Genomic DNA, 13,147 nt, shown 5'->3' with positions numbered 1-13,147 from the left:
TGCAATTCCTTTCTTTTTTGTATCTTTTTTCAAATAGGTATTTTCAAAAGCAAGAAGATTTCCTCTCAAATTATCAAGTGTCATGGAGTCTAAGCTACTACTTTCAGAAATAATTAAAGCCTTTGTTTTCCACTCTTTTGTGAGACATCTCAGCACTCTTCTCACTAGCACAGATTCAGAATGTGTAATTCCCAGAGCATCTAAGCCAACAATGATGGAATTGAACCGTTCGAACAGTTCATCGATGGACTCTCCTTCCTTCATTGCAAATGTTTCATACTCTCTGTTTAGCATATCTGCCCGAGTCTTCTTGACAATAGTGGTTCCTTCATGGGTGATTTGCAATTTGTCCCAGATTTCCTTTGCCGTTGTGCATCTTGATACCCGTCGGTACTCCTCGAAGCTTATATCACAGTTGAGCAGATTTATTGCTTTGGCATTTAACTCTATCTTCTTCCTATCTTCTTCTGTCCATCTTGCTTCAGGTTTGAGAGAGACCACTCCTTCGGCACTTGTAACAGTTGGATATTGTGGTCCTTCCAAGATAATTTTCCATAGTCTGTAATCCATTGCTTGTACAAATATCTTCATCCTCTCCTTCCAATAGGTGTAATTCTTCCCATTGAAAAGAGGAGGTCTATTGCTTGATTGACCTTCAGTTAGATTATATGACACCACATTTGCGCCACTGTTTTCGGCCATGAGGATCTTTACTCCAAGCTGCAAAGCTTGATCTCTTTGAGACCAAGCTCTGATACCAATTGATGGTTTCAGTGGCTAAGAGAAGGGGGGGTTGAATCTTAGCCCCCTTTTTTTGGTTGCTAACACTTGCTGAACTCAGAGGAGACTTTTCTGTTTTGGCTCGTCTCTGGACACGAGACTTTTTCTTTTATCTCGTCCCTAGCCACGAGACTTTTAGTTTTGTCTCGTCACTTGGCACGAGACATTTTTCGTTTTTTCTCCTGTGCAGTAGAAGACAGAAATGGAGTAGAAGAGAAGAGAAATTACACCCAGATATATCCTGGTTCAGCTGCTAAGTGCAGTGCAGCCTACATCCAGTCTCCATCACAACAATGATGAAATTTCACTATAATCAACTTGATTACAAACTGTAAAGTGCTAACCCAACTTACAAGGGGATTCCCACAGAATCATGAAACACAACATAGATGAACAAAGGAACTCTAAGACATCTATGGCTTTTCTTTTAATTTTGCACTCTCTGCCTTTTTCCGCTCTATGGCTTTTTCATTACAAATCTCACTGTTTGCCTTTTTCCATGAGACTTAAGACATGACAAAATTAAACAGAAAAATACAAAATCCCTGTGGTGGTTAAACAGAATCAAAGACAAGCCATGCTTCAAGAATCTCCTCCATGCTGGCCGAATCTTCAACGTCCATTTTTGAGCATGAAAGGCTCAAGATACTTCACCAAATCTAACCAAATATGGTGAATATCTCAGCCACAGCTCATTTTTATTTTAGTATATTTTCTTGCCATCATCAGCTTGATGGTCTTGATACATGCAACTTCTTCCTTTTCTTGGTTGATGAGCATAGCGTCCATAGCTTCCTGGACAAGGACCGAAGGAAGAAGAAGAAAGAGATGAGAGAGAATGTGAAGTTAAAGTAAAAGCAATTAAATGAAATTGAAAATATTGATAGATTGCTTTTACTTCCCTTGCTTTGAGTAGCGTATAGCATTAATCATAATGATTCCCATAAAATCAAAGTCAAGTTCTCTCTCATGTTTCCAATGCTAACATATTAGGATTTGAAATCCATTCTTAACAAGAGATGGAATCCGTTGAAAAGCATGAAGTCATTTAGCTTTCATTTAAACTTGGTTTCTGACCAAGCTTGGAAACTTTCATCAAAATAATGTTGGGCTTGGTAGCATTAAGATTTAATCTGGCCCAAATGATAACATTTGCTTTCCTGATGAATATTGGATTCGGATCATGCATGGAAACATTCATCAAAATTCAAGTTGGGCTTGGTAGCAATAAAGCTTAATCTGACCTAATAAAATTTTGATTCCTTCAGACTAATTGGGCTTTTGAGTTCTGGCCCAATTGATTACAACAATTCAGCCACATAATATAGGGAACATATAGCAAGGTCTGATTGTGTATTTTAATTTGGGCTTGCTGCAGTTTCTATTTTTTCGGCCCAAATTAAAACCTGCACAACAAAATTATCAATTAAGCAAATGTGAATTAAGATTAAATTAATAATTTTGTATTTAAATATTTCAATAATGTTTGTTCATCATCAAAATTAAATAAGAGTTTTCCAAAATCATCAAACTCCCCCTTGATGACAAACATTATCAAAATTGAAATGGAAAGAAATTTAAAGATTGAGTAAAAAGTACTCCCTTTGATTTTGAATTTCTCCCCCTTTCTAAATGTCACATTGCTCCCCCTTGATGTGTGCTTATTTTACCAAGGGAAACATTAACCTGTAACATTTGAATCAAGCTTCAAGTAACAATGTTATTTAGCATATTTTATGATGCTAAATGCTTGATTTATGAGCAATTTTAATTAATATTCAAAACTCATTTGATATCATAACTGATTTACTGCTCAAACATAGACAAAAATCTATCCAAATATTTTCCAAATATTTCTTGTTAGTATATCAGAGCAAAAAATGATGGAAAAAATATTTGAAGTACACATGATCAAAACAAGGCAGTTTACACAATTTAAAGGAACTGCCAAAAATAAGTTTTCAAACCAACAAGTCTATCCAAATATGCTTATCCAAGAACCCTAATTCATTGACATCTATGACCCCACTCACAATGTCACCATACACATGCTCAAATTCCTGCAATGCAGGAATAGAACACTTCTTCCCTAACCTGGAAACGACGCCGGCGATGCAGTTCAACTCGTCGAGCTTCTCGGCGAGAGCAAGGTCGAGGAGATAGGAATGGTCGGAGGAAACGAGGCTCCTAACAGCTTCAGAGGTCAAGATCTCATTCATGAGCCTCGAGATCTCAGAATCCGAAAGGGATTTGTGAAGGTGAACCGTTTTGGACATGACATTGACTACTTCAAAAGAAAGAATATCAATGGTTACCTTATCGTTGTTCTTGATGGTGCTGTTATGTTGCTGCTGCTTCCTCTTTCCGAAGAAGTTTCTAGAAGAAGCGCGTGCTTGAGGTTGGAACTGACTTGGTTACCCATCTTCACAAACCAGGCCTCTGCAATCATGCTTCCTCCTCTAAAATTGGTCTTCACTGAATTAATATTTACCAAGTGTTTTTTATCTTTTCTTCATTGACATGGTTCTCATCATTGACAATGAATTGTGGTCTTAGAAACATTGAAATTAGGGAAAATTAACCAGTTTAAGAGACTAGCATCAACTGCAACTTGAGGCAACAGAGGTTTAGACTGAAGGACACTTGATTTCATGCTGAAACAAGGTGAAAAATTCGAGTGAGCTTCAGTGGTGGTTGGAACGTTCTCCTTCCTCCTGTGCTTACTTCATGGAACTTTTGCTTTGATTGCTTTCCACTGAGTTAGGTTCTCTACAGGGCTCAGAACAGAATGCATGTTTGTGCTTCTGTCTCTTCCACTCGCATCAATTGGCATCTGATTCCTTGTCCTGTCTTTGGCCGCAGAAGAGTTGGACGAATCGGACAACTCCTTCTGTCTGTTGTTTTCACCATATGCTCACAATCATATCCATCATCAAACTCTTCATCATCCTCATAGTCATCGATGTCAAATTCCTCATAGTCTACATCTTCCTCCTCGCTGATATCTTCGCTGCAGTTATAATATCTGTAATTTGGAGGGTATGTCACTGTTAAGGATGCATATCCTTCTCCAGAGACGGAAGGTGAATTCGAGTTCTTCTTTGCTGGTTCTGCAGCATTGTTTTGGTGTTCTTCTTCCTCGTTATCTAGTACCTTATAAGCTGTGGGATCAGGCTCATATATCTAAACATTCAGATAAAATGTAACTTTCTTCTTCTTCTTGCTTTTGACATTATTCTGCTCCTTACATTCATCTCTTTTTCTAACAAATAAATAAGTGAATTCGTTGATGAGTAAATAAACAATCTAGTCTAGTGTATGCAAGAAAGAGTAAGGGGTGGACTAATTTACGAACATTTTTAATGGACAAATGTGGAGAGAGGACCAAAGCGGTGTCGTTTTTGGAGAGTGTGAAGAGGGATGTAAGGTTGGTAGCTAGAATTTCTGAACGGCAGATGAAATCGGTGTAGGAGAGGTGGCGGCTGGTGGCAGAGTCGATGAGAGCGGTGACGGAGTCAGACCAAGGTGAGTTGCGACGGAGAGAGAGAACGTATGATGGCCGCAAGGACTAATTTGTTCATTAAAAATTTGTTCTCCATCCACATCAATAACCAAAACGGACACATGACACTCTACCCTTCCAGGTCAGCATGTTCCGTTACCGTTTTGAACCCCAACTCGACGGAGGGATCTAATTGTCACGCATTTTATAAGGTGAGGAATTTAAATATATTTTTAAATTTTGAGGGACGAAAATGTCTACGTTTAAAAAGGTCAGGGACCTATTTATCTTTTACTCTAAATAATATAATTATAGAACTAATGGATGTTTATCAACCCATAAAAAAACCTTTAACTTGTAATTCCATATACAATATTCACACAAGTCAATAATAATATAATAATATCATCGTTGTCATCATCATGTAGTGTCCATCGTCCTTTTTTCACTCTCCATTCTTTACATGTGCTCTTGAAGGGACACAAAGGTAATTTTCTATTTACCCTACTAATAACCATGGTGTATGTTTGTGTTGTCAAAAGGGTAGTGTGACAAGTTTTTAGAAAGAGAGTAATTGAAGAGACAAGATTTGACATGTTTAATTTTGGGTGCACATATTTTTAGTGAGTTTAATTTTGATGTATTGACAGTATAAAATGTGTTTTATACAGTCGTGTAATTATATTTGATCTTTTTGATGACAATTCACATCGTCTATAAAAAGTAATTATTTTTGTTAATGTAGTGTTACGTCATTAGATGTAAATATAAAATTATTTTACATTAACATTACATTAAAATTAAATTTATTTTTAATTTCCCGTTATAACAAAAAGTAACATTTTTTATTACAATTTTCATTCTTAAAAAAAAATCAATTCTCCCAAAATATATATTCTCTCTTCTGCACCATAAAAATGGCAGTATTACAAATGATATTTTGACATCAATATTTTTTAAACAATTAAATGAGCATACATTCAAAAAGTCAAAAAATAAAAAAAATCATACAAGGTCCAATATTATCTTTAATAATTAATTAACATAAATATAATTAGCCTATTTAATCAATACATCATTTACATGTTACATAAGATAAAATATACTACATTTTACTTGTAACATATCAAATCTTGTCTCTTCAATTACTCTCTTTCTAAACACTCATCACACTACCCTTTTGACAACACAAACATACACATGTTGAAGAATCTTTCTTTCTACATCATAGAATTCACCAATAACCATTCCATTGTTTTTTCACATTATTATTCTAACGAATTCTTCTACTTTTTTTCTTGTTCTTACAACACACTTAGACTCTCTCAAGAAACGCAAATGTCGTAACCCTAATTCGATCAACTTTTTATCTTGTCTTGATGAACACAATAAGATCATGTTGTACACATATTTTGCTTCTTTATGACCCTTTTTAGCTGCCATATCCAAAAGTCTAAGACCTTCTGCATTTTCATTCCCTAAGCATTCTCGCAACCCTTCTCTATACAAGCTCTTTGTGTTTTGATTCTCCTTGCAACGCTTCAAGAATAACAATTCTTTATCGTTAAAAGACTTTGGGATGAAAGAGTTTGTCCAGAGAGACTCGTCGAAAAACATAATTGTCTTCCGCAGCTTCAAGAAGATCTTTGCAACTCTTCTTTACGTTGTGGAGGTCAATGAATGAATGAGAGGCTACACTTGCAACTATCTTTACTAATAAATTTTTTGGGAACAATTTTATGGTTGAAGAAGAAGATGATCTACTCTTTTTAAACATTGGTCTTTGCATGTTCTTGTTTATGCTCCTCATTATTTTGAGGTTGTGTGTTTTGAAATTTGTGTTGTGTTCTATTTATAGTAGATGATATAATTATTATTCTTAGAAGTTAAGGTTATGATTTATTTAAAGATAGAATGGTTTCAAAAGGGATTAGAAAAATTGGACAATATCAGAAAAGATTTTTGAGAATATTATGCAAAATAGGAAAGTGATTCTTCCAAATTTTTCTGTTAATTAATTAAAGATATCAAATTATATTGGTAATAACGATATAATACGTCGGTTAGTTGAGGGGGAAAACAATATTTTTTTCCTAGTCAAACTACTCGAGTTAAATTAATTTAAACCACATATTTTATAATTGGTTTTGTGAAAGAGTTTATAAACAATTCAGTCGATTATCTTTTACGATTTATCTTGAATGAACCATATAAGTGCAGAAAATTAAATAAAGAAATATACTAACGAAAGCTAACTTTACTAGAATGAAAGAAACTAAGGAAAGAAAAACCCTATATCATTTTTCGCTATCCACATCCTAATCTAAACTAATCAAAATCTGTAATCTCATTCAAACTAATCAAAACATAATTCCCACAAAAATAATATATTTGTTTGGATTTAATTTGATCTTAATTTTTAATAAACGACGCTTATTCGATTGAATTTTTTTATATAATTTTTAAAATAATCTAATTTGAAGAACTCTATAATTATATTATATATACCAAAATCTATTACATTCTATTATATATATCTAATTTTACAACCAAAATGTGTTACATGTCATTTTCTTAGCAATTGAAATCAACTTTTTTCTTCCAAAATTAAAAAGTTCTACCTTTCTTCCTACTAATTTTACAACCAAAATGTGCCACATGTCACTCCCTTATTATAATTAAAATCAAATCTTTTTCTCCAAAATTAAAGAGTTCTTCCCTCATCCCTACTAATTTTACAACCAAAATGTACCACATGTCATTCCCTCATTGCAATTGAAATCAAATCTTTTCCTTCAAAATTAAAGAGTTCTCCCTTCTTCCATCTTCCTTTATTTATCCCTCACATTCCTTCAACTACTCTATCTCTTTTATATATCATTATCAACGACTAATTATAAATTTAACAATAAAAATGTGCAACATGACATTCTTTAATTATATTAAAATTAAAATTAAAATATTAAAATTGAAATTAAAATACAGCTATATTATATATTATTATCTAATTTAATAACCAAATGTGTCATATGACATTCTCTTATTCAAATTGAGAAAAAATATTTTCTTCCAAAATTAATAAACTCCCTTTTTAAATTCTCTCATCTATTTCTCTTCCTTTTCTATTTCTATCTACTCTTCCCACTCTATATATAATTTATAATTTATATTTTATACTAGTAATTTGACAAATCAAAATGTGACACCAGATATTTTATTATAATTAAAATAAAATTTTTTCTTTCAAAATTAACAAACTCTCTCTCTCTTCATCTTTATCTTTCTCTCTCTTTTCTCCTATTCTCTATTTTTTCTATCTTTTTGTTCTAAAAAAATAAAATTAACAAAATAATATAATTCAAATAAAAAATATTATTATTATATACATATTTTCTTAATTTTAAATTTTCACTGCTTATCTTTCTAATCTATATTTTCATTTCTCTTCTTTCAAAAATTTATTAAATATAATTTGAAGAGAATACTAATATTATGATTAAAAGTTAAAATCAAGATTCAATTGTTTAAAAAAAATTTAATTTTGAGTTAATTTTATAACTATCAATATAATTTTTTTCATGCTAATATCTAATTATATTTTTATATACATAGAAAGAAAATAAATATTATTTTTAAATATCAAGCATAAAAATTAATTATTTCTATTTGTGCAACAAACTTAACACCTAATCAAAAGTATACAAGTTAAATCGTTTCAAATTTTTTATAACGAATATTAAAATTAATTATTAGTAATAAATCAAACTCTTTAACATGAAAATAATAACTAAAAATCTTATTATTTGATTTTTTTTATCTACGAAGACCCTAGTCTTCTTAGCCGATGGAAACTTTTGTCCCCTACGATTTTTTTGTAAAAATAGTTTAATTCTATAAATTTTTTGTGCTATAATCTATAATAATTAATTTTAGTGTATAAAAAATATTTTTATAAAACAATATTTTTATAAAACATAATTTATTTTAATTTTGATGCTATTTCTTTTGTCGTGAACCGCATAAACCATCTTTTTTTCAAGAGTAAAATCCCTTTTCGGTCCCTAACCATTTACGAAATTGACCTGGCGCCCTCTCACCGTTGGTAATTAACAACGCGGTCCTTAACCATTCTCTCCGTGTGACCAAAAGGACCCTCTTACCGGTACTTCCGGTTAAGAAGGTCCTTTCGGTCACACGGAGAGAATGGATAAGGACCGTGTTGTTATTTTCTAATGGTGAGGGGACAGGGAGGGATTTTACTTAAAATTGAAAAATAAATAAAAAAAGTATTATTTTAAGTTTTGCATCTAATGCATTCTGCCCTATTTTACATGTGAACGGAGAGCAAACAACGTTAAAGTTAATAGATAGTACGAAATCATTAACAACGAGACTTAACACAAAATTGATAATTATTTGAGTTGATTAAGCATTATTATGTCTTGGATTTAGGGTTTTAAGAACGACATGTATGTTCTATATTGTTTAACCTAAAAAAAAAAGTTAGTTCAAGATTATTATTCTATACACTTTTTTCTAAAAAAAATTAAACTGCTTTTCTTATAAGTGGAATTAAATTCATCAACCATAATTTCAATAGTAGGATTACACGTAGAGACTAAATATTCTTTTTAGATTTTTAGAAGTGATATTTATTTCATTCAAATGTTCGTGATATGACGAATTAATTTTAATTTAATTTTACGTATTTTAATTTTGTTTATTTAGTTACTAATTTGAATTTTATGTGAGAGGATTTAGAATTTTCTTTATTTAACCTAAAGTTGAGTGAGTTTCTTCGATTTAATTTTCAAACCAGTAAACAAATTATATTGAGGTATTTCTTTTTTGTTGCATAAAAAAATTGAATACAAAGAGAATCAGTTGATTTTTTATTCAATTTCTTGATGCAACAAGAAAGAAATACCTCAATCTAATTTGTTCACTGGTTTTGAAAATTAAATCGAAAAAAGTCACTCAACTTTAGGTTAAATAAAGAAAATTCTAAATCCTCTGACATAAAATTCAAATTAGTAACTAAATAAACAAAATTAAAATACGTAAAAATAAATTAAAATTAATTCGTCATATCACGAACATTTGAATGAAACAAATATCACTTCTAAAAATCTAAAAAGAATATTTAGTCTCTACGTATAACCCTACTATTAAAATATTTAGTCCCTATCCATTTATAAAATTTTCCATTGAAAATTTTCGAGAGTCCGATTTGGCGGGAAAATAGAAGGCAGAGAGAGAGAGAGGCCATCTTTGAATAGCTGAATCTGAATCCGCAGCTCTTTCTCAAGGAAATTCGCAACACCCTCGACAATGTCGTCGACGAAGCCTTCGATTTCTTCCACCGGTAAGTAACATCCACACACTCTCCCTTCTCTCTCTCCGCTTTCAATTCTGATATATCATCTTCTGTTTTATGAATTCAGAGAGGCATCGACTAAGTTGAACTATGAAGGCTCCATACAAAGATCTGAGGATCTGAAAAAGGTAATTCATTTGCTGAATTGAACGGAATTCTTGCTAGTTAGGGTTACTTTTGTTGTGATAATGGAAATTTTGGAGTATGATAGAGTTGGTAGCTAGAGTATGCTAAGTGTGATTTATGCGATTGGTTTGGTGTTTGTGAAAAAGGGAGTTGATTGCGTTTGGAAGAGGATCCAATCTGTTCTGGACAATCGCTTAGCTATTTGGGAAAAATATTGTCTTCTTCACTGTTTTGCTGTTCCCCAAGGCCTTCATATGCCAAACACTGTATGGTTTCTCTCTCTTTCATTACATTTAATTACTAGGAATTATTGCGAGATATCCATGTCCAGAAAGAAGGATTATTAGGATCTATCATAAGGCATTATTATGCAAGCTAGACATTCAATCAGGTTCTGTCACAGACGAAAACTTATAACTTTCACACTCATCACTTCAAAAAGAAACCTCACTTTTATCTATGTGGCAACATTCTATTTGATGTCAGAGTAAAAATTAGTTCTGTTAACCTGCTACTGCTATGAATAGGCGGTGTGTGTGTGTGTGTGTGAAGTTTTTCTATTATGGGAGTTCTACTCTGTTTGTCATTTGATTCACATTGATACTAGTGCTGTCAGGTGGGAAAGGAATTTGATGAAGTCTTGAATCATGAAATTCAAATATTAGAAAAGCAATCTACTGTCAATGCTCACTATATCAATGAGCGATACAATTATATGAGCAAAACAATTTCCATGTGTTATTTCAGGGTAACTCGAGCTTCTCTTTATCTTTATATTCATTTTTGGACAGCAAGTACTAAACTTAACCATTAGAGACTAACTGTGAAATGCATGCTTCCATTTGGATTAAGTTAAAGGGTACTTCATTTTGTACCTTTATCTATATATGCTATACCTGCATGCAAATGGGCGTTGAATTCTTTGGATATGCATGGCTTAGTTAGCATTTAATTGGTTCAACTGTATGGACTCTTGAAATATATTAAAAATATATATGATTTTTTTTCTATCCAATTGCATAGGCAGTCAAATAATGCACACTTAGGAAATAGTTTCTTTTGATTCCGTGGTTTATTCTTCTTAAATGACTTGCATAATACATATTAGTGTTTTACATGTAGAAGATCAAAGTTTGTGAGATTGAGGGATTGCCAATAGACTAAAATGTGTTTATAGCTTCTCCTAACCTGATCAAGCATGGTGGGGCTACAGATTTAATATGGTTTAGGGTGTCAAGCCCATGAACCCCAAGGGCGAAGCTTACCAAATAATGCTATCAACTTTTTTCCTGCATGATAATGATGATGATTATTGCTATTTCTATTTTTGTATGAAAATAAGCAGGAAGAATTTTGTACTTTATGATGGAAATAATTGTCAAGGTTTGAGCTGATATTAAATGAAGTTTTGTAGTTGACTGATCTATAAATAGGTTATTGTTTCCCATAGAGATTGTGACAACTGCAGCTGAACTTGGGATAAAAATAATAAAGCTAAACGCTACCACAGTTGAAGAATCTGAACAAATGAAAACAAAAGTGGTTTACAACCCAGAGCTGAATCTGTCTTCTATAAAACCTGGCAAGGTTAACCTAAAATATTCCTTGTATTTTCCTTGCTACTTGCTTTAGGCAAGTTGAAATGTTGCATTCCAAACTTCATACTGATTAATTTCTTTTTGTAGATCTCTCGAATATGAATCTAGATGACCTTAAAAAATTTGCAAATATTATGAAGAGTAAATGAAATTATGTGTTTTTCATCAGATCAGTCTTGTTGGAAAAGCTATTTTATTGATCCCTACTCTTTCTTTGTACTAGTTAGTTGGAATTTACCTTTGCAATACTAGGATTATTGTGAGCAATTCTGTGATACTTGAAATTAGGTTAAAAAATGAAATTACAAAGTTAAACATGTGTGACCAAGTGTCTATATATTGGAAATGTTGATTCCTTAACGATGGTACGAAGAAAACTATATTCATTTCAGAAAATTTATTTCTTTTTCTTAAACTAAATGCATTCAATTTAGCTTGACCTTGTTATTGCTTTATAAAATGGTATAATCGTTTCGCTGTTAGCATTTTTATTCTATTTGTAGTCCAATTTGTTAATATAAAAATTAGTTTAGATGGTATGATCATTATTAAGGGTTAACCACAAAAAATTTCTCTGAATTATTCAAACGCGGATAAAAATGCACCTGAATTTTACTATTGATAAAAATGCCTTTAAATAATTTAAAAACGCGACAAAAATGTTTAACAGTTTCAAAAAATGCCTTAGAGATTGAATTTGATGTGATTTTTTTCAAGTATAATTAAAAAAATGAGATATTATTATTCTTAAAATTTTGTAATTTTTTTTAAGTATATATATTTTTTGTGATTTTTTAAAATTATTATTAGTTAACAAAAAAATTACAAAAAAATATATACTTAATAAAAAATTACCAAATTTTAAGCATAATAATATCTTATTTTTTTAATCATGCTTACAAAAATTGTATCAAAATTCAATCTCTAATGTATTTTTTGAGAAATACATATTTAATGTTAGATAATCTTGCAAAAAAAAATTCATATTAAATATGTATTTTTCAAAAAATACATTAGAAATTGAATTTTGATGTGATTTTTTGCAAGCATGACTAGAAAAATGAGATATTATTATTATTCTTAAATTTGGTGATTTTTTGTTAAGTATATATTATTTGTGATTTTTTAAAAGTATTATTGATTGTTAACAAAAAAATTATAAAAAAATATATACTTAACGAAAAATCACCAAATTTTAAGTATAATAATATCTTATTTTTATAATCATGCTTGTAAAAATTTGCATCAAAATTCAATCTCTAAGGTATTTTTTAAAAATATATATTTTATTGTTGAGTATTTTTGTTGTATTTTAAAATTATTTGAAGGCATTTTTGTTGATAGTAAAATTCGAATGTATTTTTGTCAATGTTTAAATTATTTGAGGAAATTTTTAGTGATTAACCTTAATTATTAATTAATTATATTGATAGTTGGTTTGTTCTTTCGCTGTTTATGAAAATTTATAAAATTTGGGTCTCCAATTCTAATCATCACAACAAACAGACACATTCTGATTTTATTTGACTTGGTGATTCAAGAATTGGAAGTCTCAAATTAAATTAAAAAATATGATTAGAGGAATGATAGGGAGCTAGCAATTTTGGTATTTTGTAACCATCAATTGGCCATCAATAGTGTTTTTAGTGGTGTGAGATTACATCTAATGGTGAAAAATCATTCACTTTTATTTTGATGGTTAAGTGCTGTCCAAAAAACACAAAAATTATTGGTCCCCTAGACTTTTCCATATGATAATGACTA

General features: G+C 31.0%; 1 pseudogene; it reads left to right on the top strand.

The window, feature by feature from the left end:
- Positions 8,486-12,040, top strand: LOC107611927 (annotated as a pseudogene).

Source organism: Arachis ipaensis, chromosome B01, assembly GCF_000816755.2.
Source record: "Arachis ipaensis cultivar K30076 chromosome B01, Araip1.1, whole genome shotgun sequence".
In the NCBI taxonomy this organism is placed as follows: domain Eukaryota; kingdom Viridiplantae; phylum Streptophyta; class Magnoliopsida; order Fabales; family Fabaceae; genus Arachis; species Arachis ipaensis.
This window is presented reverse-complemented; position numbering and strand designations above follow the sequence as displayed.